This window comes from Vigna unguiculata, chromosome 9 (assembly GCF_037176805.1).
Source record: "Vigna unguiculata cultivar grain cowpea cultivar isolate G323 ecotype 2 chromosome 9, ASM3717680v1, whole genome shotgun sequence".
Taxonomy (NCBI): Eukaryota; Viridiplantae; Streptophyta; class Magnoliopsida; order Fabales; family Fabaceae; genus Vigna; species Vigna unguiculata.
In genome coordinates, this window is record NC_140800.1 from 20,902,533 (window position 1) to 20,912,862 (window position 10,330).

The window sequence follows — 10,330 nt, forward strand, 5'->3', positions numbered from 1 at the left end:
ATTTATTATTACTAATAATAATATTATTATTATTAGTTTTAATGATATTATTCTTAATAAAATTATTATTATTACTATTATTATTATTATTAACTGTTATTAGTACTATACTTATCATAAATAATATTAGTATTATTATTATTATTTCAATTTTGACACAAGATTATACTTTAATTACTTACAATTTTATTATTTGGATTGTAGTATTTAGATACACATTTAACTTTTATATACTACGAGATTATATTTTATTTATTTTGTTGTTTGTTTGTCTTTACATCTGAGTAATTAGTTGAATCCAAAAAAGTAGTTACTAAAATTAGTAAAATAATAAAACTAAAATGTAGTTTTTTTTTATTATAAACTAGTGTTTTGAACCCAGGCACGGGTCATTCATGTTTTATTTATTAATTTTGTTTAAATATTTTACATGTAATTATTAAGATATCTATAATCTATTAATAATAATAATAATAATAATTAGAATAATAATTATAATAATAATAATAATTAGAATAATAATGATAATAATAATAATAATAATCTATAACAATAATAAAGAGGATTTCCTCTTTTGTGTCCACATTTCAAAATACCAATTTTACTCTTTAAAATATAATTATTTATTAAATTTTTGAAAATTGACTGTTATTTTTATAAATTTTTTTCTTTATTTATCAACAATTATTCTCTCATCTTTTTTTATATATTTCATTTTATTTTTAATAAATATAATTTTAATTGACCGTTATTTTTATAACATTTTTTTATTTATTAATAATTATTTTCTCATGTTTTTTATACATTTCATTTTATTTTTAATAAATATAATTTTATTTTATATATTAACTTAATAATATTATATTATAAACACCTATTAATATAATATCACGCATATTTAAAAGATGTGTACACAGGCATTGTCGCTAGTAATTAAAATAATAATAATTATTATTATTATTATTAATATGTGGAGGCTAGTAATTAGAATAATAATAATAATAATAATATTATTATTATTAATGTGTGGACGCTAGTAATGAGAATAATAATTATTATTATTATGTGGGTTTTGTCATTTGTATCCTTGTCAAAACCTTAAGTTCAAACCTTCACTTCTTCTTTCATCACTTCAGCCGTCACAATATCCTAGTAGCGAAAATGGTGAGTTTCCATTGATCAAACCTTTAACACTTTCTATCTACCTTGCGTGTTTCTGCATCTGGATTTTCTAGTTTTAATGAAATAATGTTTCTTTGTTTTTGTTTTTTCTGATCTTTGTTGCAGATTTTCAAGAGGTACATTGAGATTGGAAGGGTTGCTCAGATCAACTACGGCAAAGACTATGGGAGGCTAGTGGTCATTGTCGACGTCATTGACCAGAACAGAGTATGTTCTTTTCGTTTTCCTTTCTTTGATTTGGTGTTTTTTGGTTGAATTAGATTCATGGAGTGCGTGCCCTAGTGTTTGTTTTGGTTTCTTGTGATGTTTGGGGTAAAAAAGAATCCTATTCTTTGATCTTGTTGTTGGTAAATTTCAGCATGAATTTTGTTGCTGGAATATTTTTTCTGATCCATAATTTTAGGTTTTTGGTTCTGTTGAGGCTGTTGGTTCTGCTTAGTTTTATGATAATTGGGTCGCAAGGCTTTCGCTATTTGTGCCTTAGAGCTTCAATTGAATTTAGGGTCTTGTTATCAATTTGGTATGCGATAATGCCAAATTCCGTTGAAGGCGTTAGAGTCGTTTACCCTGTTTGTTTGATGGATGATTTCTTTATGGTTTTATTTCTATATTTTTTGTTAAGCCTATTTTTTCTTAATTGTATTTAAACTGGGTTATAGCAGTTAAGGCTTTGTTGTGTATTGTATTTTTGTAGCATCAACTAATTTTGACTCTTTGTATCGATTTGGTTTTGTGATAATATATAATATATAATATATAATATCAAAGTCCTTTTAAAAGGAGTTAGAACAATCAATCTTGTTTTGGTTTCTTGTAACGTTTGGGGTAAAAAAGAATCCTATTCTTTGATCTTGTTGTTGGTAAATTTCATCATGAATTTCGTTGCTGGAATATTTGTTCTGATCCATGGTTTTGGGTTTTTGTTCTGTTGAGGTTGTTGGTTCTGCTTAGTTATGTTAATTGGGTTGCAAGGCTTTTGCTATTTGTGCCTTAGAGCTTCAACTGAATTTAGGGTCTTGGTATCAATTTGGTATGCAATAATGTTAAATTCCGCTGAAGGAGTTAGAGTCGTTTACCCTGTTTGTTTGATGGATGATTTATTCTTTATTATTTTATTTCTATATTTTTTGTTAAGCCTATTTTTTCTTAATTGTATTTAAACTGGGTTATAGCACTTAAGGCTTTGTTGTGTATTGTATTTTTGTAGCATCAACTAAGTTTTGACTCTTTGTATCGATTTGGTTTTGTGATAATATATAATATATAATATCAAAGTCCTTTTAAGAGGAGTTAGAACAGTCAATCCTGTTGATAACTTTAATATGTGAGTTTTAGTTGTATGATATAGGCTTTGTATGTTATAATCTATAATAATATATAAAAGATTCCCTCTTTTGTGTCCACGTCTTATAATATCAGTTTTATCCTTAATTATTTTAAAAATTAATTATTTTATAAATAATTTACTTTTAACTTTTATTCTAAAACACTCTTTTGTTTTAAACCATTATTTTAATTTTTTTATACATATATTTTTTTTTAATTTTATATTTAACAACTATTTTAAAAATTAATTATATATTTATTATTAATCTTAACTTAAATTTCTTAAAAATTAAAAAATGCGAACACAACATTGATTGTGTGTTCGCTAGTTTTTATTAAGAGTAATTTAGTTGATATTAATAGTAAATATTTGTTATAATTTAATAATACTAATTTGGTATTAGTAATTTTAGGAATAATTATTTATATGAAAATTTGTATTGTATTATATTAAATTCTGTTTATAATATATATTTTATTAAATGAGATTTTGGAAAGAAATAAAAAATAATAATAATTTGTGACATAATAATCTTCATATTACTTAAAATCTGTATAACACTACGTTAAATTTAGTTTATATTACATTAAGAATTATAATTTGTAAGTGTATAAAAATAAGTCACGGTATATAAACATTTAAGTGTATAAGTATATAAAAGTAATTGTATAAAAAGTGAAATAGTAAATTTAAAATATATATATATATATATATATATATATATATATATATATATATATATATATAAACAGCTTTCAAATCTCATTATTAAAATTGAAAGATTCAAATTACGTATCATACGCATCCTTTGGTCTCCCTTCAAAAAGGTAAAAAGAAAAACACCTCCCCCATCTTGCTCGAATAAACGTCGCTGAAAGAATCACCCAAACCAAAAAATCTGGATTTCAGCAACTGGGAATGCATCATAAATGGAAGCAAGTCTATTATATTGGATTCTCAGGTTTTGATTTCTGATTTACTTGATTCTTCTCATCGTTTCTTTTTGGTAAAGTTCTTTTCATATATTTTTAATATGCTTCGATCAATCTACTTTTTCCAAATTTTCAGAAAATATTAAGATGTTGGTAGGTATAAAAAACATAATTTTCACTTATTAATATATTTTATTTTTATTTTATTACTATATTACTGTTATTTTATTGACAATAATTATATTAATTTTTATTTAATATTTTACACATATTAGAATAAGGGGATCTTTAAGTTTGTATAGGCATAAGACATGGTAAATGGTAAGTATATATAAACCAAACAAAAGCAAGAGATTTGAAAGACAACCATAAATAGTCTAATGATGTGAATAAAATAACCTAAGGTTGAATAGAAGAGTATCATGTAGTGTTTGTTGGATGTTGGTAAATGTTGAAGTTGTTTAAAATCCTGTACCTGTAGAACAGAAAATGTCAATCAAGTTATATTGGTGTTACACTATGCAAGATTAGTTTAGTTATTGGTGTGTACTTACTTGCTATAAATTTTGGAGAACTTCTTTGAAAACCACATTAGTTGTAGAGTCCAAAGCCCTTTTGTTGTTGTCATGAATAAGAATCTTTAATCCAGATTTGCTTTGAACCCTAGACACAGCAACGTACAATTGTCCATGGCTAAAAACTGGTGTTGGTAAATATAGTCCCACTGAAGCTAAAGATTGACCTTGGGATTTGTTTATTGTCATAGCATATGATACCATGATAGGAAATTGTCTTCTAATAAGTTTAAAAGGCCATGGTGATTGTGATGGAGACATAGACATTCGCAGAATATATATTTCATCACCACTTGTGCTTCTTGTGATAACTTTTGCACCAATAACATGATTTGCTAGCCTTGTTATTATCAATCTACTTCCATTACATAAACCTTGAGTTTGATCCAAGTTCCTCAAGAGCATTATTGGTGTTCCAATTTTCAACTTAAGTTTATGGTTTGGAATACCTGATGTGGTTAATGAATTTAAAAACTCTGGAGTAATTTGATCAAAAGCATCGGCTTCTATTCCTTCAGAATTTTCTATTATATCAGAGCTAAGATACTCCTTTTGTTCTCCTGCAAAAATAGTCAATAAAAGTTATTGATATGGAATACTATTTTATAAATATGTATATCATTAAATAAAATAAATTTTAGGATATGTCATGTAAAAGTACCAGGTATTAATGATAAAACATAGTCATTGATTTGATCAATTGTTTCAATTCTACTAGCCAATATTGCCCTGCATTATAAGAAATTAAGATCTCTGAAGTTTTCAATTAATTCTGGATAAGTACTTGCAACTATCGCTTCAACAAGATCAACAAAGTTTTTGATTAGCAATTCTGGCGGGATTTGTATTTCAGCTATACCATCATTAGGTTCAAATAATTTACCATCTCCGAGTTTCACTATCCATTCAGAGAATTCTTGAATTTGTCTTGCATCGGATTTTTGTAACCCGTTTTGCAATAAACGCATATTCTTTGTCAGTGTTAATATCTGACATTGGTCCTAAAGGTAGGAAGCATTAATTGTTGCATGAACAATATCTTATCTGTTTCCTCTAGGAATAACAGGTAGAATTTGCCTGAAATCACCTCTAAGAACTATTACTTTTCCACCAAATACAAAGTTAGATTTATTTTCTTTTCTCATTATATCATTCAATGTTCTGTCTAGTGCTTCGAAACAGAATTTATGTGTCATTGGTGCCTCATCCCATATAATTAACTCAGCCTTCTCTAATAATTTAGAAACCTCACTTCCTTGTTGGATATTACAAACTGAGGTATCTAGTGTTGGTACTGGAATCTTAAATTTTGAATGCGCCGTTCTTCCTCCTAGTAACAATAGAGATGCAATTCCACTTGATGCGACTGTTAAGACAATTTTTCGTTGACTATGCAAAGCTGAAGCTAATGTTTTCCACATGAATGTTTTTCCTGTCCCACCATAGCCATATAGGAAGAACATAGCTCCTTTTTTACTTATCATTGCATGCATTATCTTCTCAAAAATTTGTCGTTGCTAATCTATATAGTTTGTGAAAAGTAAATTAATATTAGTCTATATTACTATAATAAAGTAATTTAGTAGGTAATATAGGATATTTGCAATGTATTATTATTACCAGTAAGCAAGTTGAAGTTTGATTGAAACTGATGTTTTTGATCCTCAATGTTATAATCAAGTTCAGCATAAATTAATCTATTTCCTAAATGACTTGTAACATAGTCATTAGGATAAGGCATGTATAGGTAGTCCTTCAAGCTCTTTCTATTTATTTGGAGAATGTTTTCTATCTCCAACAACGTTAAATTTTGTAGTTGGTCAATAGTTAGATGCAATTCTACATAAAAGAAAAAAGTTATAGGTTAGTACATGGAATATATAAAAATGTTTAACTCAAGAGTATAAGAGTTTTTGTACCTGGCAATCTGGCTATTTTTCTTTGATTATATTGAATGTCATCTGAAAGCCATTCCCAAGTCTTTTGCCAAAATAGTTGTGGATTATTGACACAATTAGACAATAATATAGTTACAAACAACTTTCTAAGATAATGTCCTGAACCCCAGTCCTTTGCTTCTTTAATAGCTTCAATATATTCTCTATCATCGGCTAAGAATCCTGATGCAAAGCATGCTTCTCTAAATGTGGGATATGTTATGTTATAAACAGTTTTGATGTCATCATAGGACGAAGGTCCCTTTACGACTGTTAGCATCCTCCGTAAATAAAAAAGCTCCCCAGTACTTGGTGGTACCCAAATAAGTCTTCCTATTGTATTTCCTCTTTGTTTAGGTTTCCAACATCTATTCTTCTTGACATAAACAAACTTGGAAGCAAATTGTGTGTATGTTAAATTTCTTGCCTCTTGGAATGTTTTGTTGCACTCCATCCAAGCTGTAAACATTGATTGTGAAACGCTTGGTTTAGAAATTATGTCATCAATGTCATCTTCATCTTTAAAATATACACCGTGCTCACCTTCAAGATGGAAAAAAAGTCTTTCCACTGCTGGATTTCTTCCATGAATAGGAAAAGAAAATATTCGCCAACATGCTTCACATGGAGAGATGTATCTACAATCTAAATATTGCTTGATCTCATCTAATGGTTGAGATAATGAGTTGGCTTGAGTGTCATTAGGAACAATAGCAGTTATTATCCTGTCATATCCTTTGTTGATATATTTGAATAAGTACTTGATTGAAGTACTTTGATTACACCATTCAACATTAATATGTGCTTGATACTTTAGTAACAACATGGGATTATAAGGAACTACAAAACAATTGTCTAATGTGATATCATTCTTAACAATGTTACAACCATTGTCTCTTCTTCTATAATGAACAAAACCATCTTGGTTTATAACGGTTATTTCTTGAAATTTTTTTGGAAAAAATCGAGAACATCTTCCGTTTTTCATGCAAGGTGATGATTTATTAGACATACCACAAGGTCCGTGAAGCATATGATCTTTCACACAATTATACAACTGGGGATTTTGTTTGGAACATGGTATTTCACCTGATATCACTTTATCTATGTCCTCTGCATTTGGATATTTGATAGATGGATGCAAAAAAATAAGTAGATGAGCATGTGGTAATCCACGTTTTTGGAACTCAATGGTATACATGTCTGCAAAGAAAATTACACGCTCTAGTTAGAAACATTATGCATTATAATAATTACTTTGAATAACATATAACATTGAAACTTGCATGCTATAACTCTACCCATCACGTGTTTTTTAGTCAAATCTTCCAGAAATTTATCAAACTTAATTTTGAAAATTCTAGATATTATATCTGGACGGTCTGATGGTGTCAAAGTCAATTCCTCCAATAATCTTGTTATTTTTGGCCAATTTGGATTGCAAGTAAAAGTTAGAAATAGATCTGGAAAACCAACATGGCTACAAATTGTCATTCCATCGAAATACAGTTGGTCCATAAATCTTCTACTACCAACAAAAGTTGATGGAAGCACAACCCTTTTTCCTTTGTCCGCTCCTTCATTATGTGAACTGGTTGTTGGTTGGGAAAGATTAATATATTTATCAACCCTCAACTTAGATTGATTGTTTCTGACAAATGATAGTCTCTCAGATTCTACCATTATATATCCATCTACCACAAATTGTTGGAACAACCTTTTAGATCTTAACACAATGCTTGCCTCGGATTGTCTAATTTGAATTCGAAAACAAAACCATTCTCTTATAGTGAGTCAATTTCTTTTTTTATGTGTGCGGTCACGATGGGAAACATATTCTCTATATCCATCTTCTCCATAGGGAAACAATAAGGGATATTGATATCCTAAGTAACTTGGATGCAATTCGTTTATTCTTTGAAGCTTGCCACTTCTATTTTCCAGTATTATATCCCTAGGAGATGTTGTATCAACATCACCTACTATCAGTGCAGCTACTTCCGAAACCTTTGGTATATTATATATACGACCATCTTTAGCCCTGTCAGATATCAATCTTAGTTTCAAATCTTGATATGGTTGATCTTTATATCTATCTCTAGCCATCCGAAATGATTTTGTATGTACATTATGAGCATCCAACATATCTCTTAACTTTCTTACAATTTCAACATTAACCTTGTTTTCGTTCCTGCCATTACACATATGAATTGATAAATAAAAATATAGTTAACAACCATACTATGACGAAAGTTAATGCTTTTATTTTGTTTACCATTATGTGTTAAGCATATAATGTACAAAGTGAGAAATGGTTAGAAGAAGTATAGAATTAAAAAGAGCATTTTACCTTAAAAATTTCATTCTGTTATGTATTTCATTCTCAATGTCATATATGTATAGTTGAGCAAACTTAGGTAGTTGTCCTGGCAGTGGTAATAAGCTTCCTATTCTGTGACATGATTGTCCTTGTATTCTCAAATTTGGAAGTCCTTTTCCATTGTTGAATGAGTTATCAAGCTTTGCCCCAAGGGAAGTGAATGCAAACATCATGTTGTATGCTCGGATGTTTTGCTGGTAATTCTTACTATCTGCAAAGTTACTACTAAATAGAAGATGTTGTAGTAGAGATGGAGGTTCTTTTAAGAGTGGGAGTTGAACTTTGCCATTACCACAACATAGTTGAAACTTTGGATTAACAGCATTTCTATGTTTCATTATTCTTTCCTGGTACCACATATAAGCTTTGCAATGATGGCATTGGAAAATAGGATTGCCTATATCTGAATAACCTTTAAAGGATTTGAAATTTGTTTTAGCTAATTATACTAAAAGATTGAATATAACTTAACTTCAAAGTAATGAACTAATAATTTATTTTTTACTTGAATTTGTTATGCTTTGTATTTGTTCTCTTGAAAGTATTTCTTCTTCATCATCACCAGAATTATTGTCAAATGTCTCATCTATTCATATGTGAAAACATCATCATGAGATAAAATTATACATATATAATAAATGTAATCATAGAAATAATAATGCATATGACAATTAATGTATATGAGTAAGTTACCTTGGGATTGAGGACTGACAGTTGGAGTAAGATAATTTTGAAATTTATGAACTTCATTTAATCCATTAAAAGCATTTGATTGACTTTCTCCAATAAATGTTGTAGTGTTTTCTGTTTTTGTTTCTTGAGATGCATTTTCTGTAGGAGATCGGTCCAAATTCATTTTTTATTGTTTGGGACACTTTGTCGCATTCTTAGTTGTATTTTTCTTTTCAATTAGAATATTCTTTCTTTTCAACCTTGCCTTTGCAGATAATTGCTTCTTTATGTTATTTATGGCGTCCATAGAGAGTTGAAAATGTCTGAAATTTTTATATTTGCATTATAAATTTATAATTCAATGTTGGTTGATAGCTAAAATTTGAAATTGTTGTTCTGAACAAAGAGAGAAAAAATGCTTACCCAAATTTTCTTTGATTTTTGTAATTCACAATGGTAGAGAAGATGAATTTGAAATCTGAAACTCTTTGAATGGACAAAGGAAAAAAGGTAACTCTTCTTCTCTCCATATGATAGTTGATAGTGGATTGAATACTAATTAAAAAAAGTGAATATAGGAATTGTGAACTTTTTGTAGAGGTCACTCTTGTATAACTGAATATGGCAGTTGATAATATGACCAATTTGTGAGAAGATGCTAAAAGTATAGGCAGTTGATAAGTATGGCAGTTCATAAGTATGGGCAGTTGAAGGTCACTATTGTCGTTTGATTTAGTGTTTCTATAATTATTATTTTATTCAAAGAAGCGAGTTTGTTGGTGGTTATTATTAAGTTGCTAATAAATGATCTTTCTCCACTTTCTTAACGATATTGATATTGAATTGCAATTTAATTTCATGAGAAGTGACTCTAGAGGCTAATATTGAGTTTAAGGAATGCAGAACTGGTATACAATTTTATGACTATTACACATAGATCGTTACACATGGTTGATAATTACATTTAATTTATAAACACCTATAACATTTTTTATATCGATGATTCTCTTTATGAGTGAGATGTGTATTGATTTAGCCTAGTTTATATCATGTTTTTGTCGTGAGATATGTATTGATTCTCTTATGTACTGATTCTTAAACATGTATTGCGGGAGCATTTGGTGAATTTGCTACTGGGATTGGAAACAATGATGTTGGTTTTGTTCTGGGAATTAGGAAGCTTATGCTCCGGGTATACTTAAGATTATGTGTGCAGTTTAATACTTAAGATTATGATTGATTAAGTAACAACTGTTGTGTGCAACGCTGGAATGAATATTATCTTTTTGCACCCCTATTAGCTGGAAAGGAAATTTACTTTGCTA

The 10,330-nt window shown here is 28.6% G+C and overlaps 1 long non-coding RNA gene across 1 annotated transcript; it reads left to right on the forward strand.

The window, feature by feature from the left end:
• Positions 1 to 1,074: 1,074 nt before the first annotated feature.
• LOC114162202 (uncharacterized) lies at positions 1,075 to 10,330 on the forward strand. Its single transcript, XR_003599164.2, has 3 exons — positions 1,075 to 1,164; positions 1,288 to 1,389; positions 9,466 to 10,330. It is a non-coding gene; the product is annotated as an uncharacterized LOC114162202 (long non-coding RNA).